Raw genomic sequence first — 1320 nt, 5'->3', positions numbered from 1 at the left:
AAAAAATGTCATTTTGACAAAACACCGCTAAGGTGCAGACATAGTACTGAGTGCCGGGTATAAAAGATGTGACGTGAAAGGAGCGTCTCACACGTCCCTTCTCGTTTAAATATGTACAGTGGGGAGCAATGATGAGTACATGCTCACAATAACTGACTTTCGTCGCCCATAACTTCTAAACGCATAATGCAAACGTAACCAATTTTTCTAGAAAAATCTAGAAACAGCGAAAAATAAAAAAATAAAAAAAATCGCATCTACTCATTTTTGCACTTTTCATTATTTTATATTTCTAAATTTTCTAATCAACAATATGCTCACAGAATTGATGTTAAATTTTTTTTTATATTCTAGTAATACTAACATCAACAAAATAATCGAAACAGATTTCATGAATTTATTAAATAGTGTCTATGTTGAAAGAAACAATACCTAGAAAATTTAAATATTATTGTGTAGCTCACTGAAATTGGCTATACGACATCTAATACGGCTGAAAAACTTGGCATTATCCAATCGGTGGTGATCTGAGTGGAAAAGAACCGAAATTGTATCCCGAAACAGCAAAACCAAGGTCTCCCTAAGGCGAAGGCAGACCCAAAAGCTACACTTATAATGTCGCAAATGAGGAACAAGAACTTTCTGTGTAAATGAGAGAATGTGAAAAAACAACAAAAGTTTCTGGACTGGGTTTAGCCACTGCAAATTAAATTCTTCATTGTTTCATAAACTCCTTATCTTTACCTGTTATGGTTACTTCTGGAGTACCACAGGGTAGCCATTTAGGCTCCTTAATTTTCACACTCTTTATTAATGACTTGCCTTCTGTATTAACAAATTCTCGAGTACTTATGTATGCGGATGATGTTAAGCTCTGTGTCCAGTATAAGGACATTTCATTTCACTCTCGGTTGCAATCTGATCTCAATAGCTTTCAGTCATGGTGCTGTGCAAGTATGTTACAACTTAATGCCTCGAAGTGCAATGTAATGACTTTTTATCGCTCCAGCCCCTTCCTGGCTCCTTACACCCTCTGCGGTAGTTCTCTTGAGAGATTACATTGGTTGATGATCTAGGTGTTAAACTAGACCCCAAGATAAAGTTTTCTGAACACATTTCTACCATGGTTAATAAAGCCATGGGTGTGCTTGGGTTTATAAAGAGGTGGTCAAAGGAATTTGACCCCAATATAACGAAGACTCTCTATATCTAGCATGTTCGTCCGATTTTAGAATACGGCTCATGTGTATGGTGCCCTCAGTACAACATACATCAGGACCGTATTGAATCAGTACAGAAAAACTTTTTATTATTTGCCCT

Source organism: Drosophila guanche, unplaced genomic scaffold (genome assembly GCF_900245975.1).
Source record: "Drosophila guanche unplaced genomic scaffold, DGUA_6, whole genome shotgun sequence".
In the NCBI taxonomy this organism is placed as follows: Eukaryota; Metazoa; Arthropoda; class Insecta; order Diptera; family Drosophilidae; genus Drosophila; species Drosophila guanche.
Note: the sequence above shows the minus strand (reverse complement) of the source record.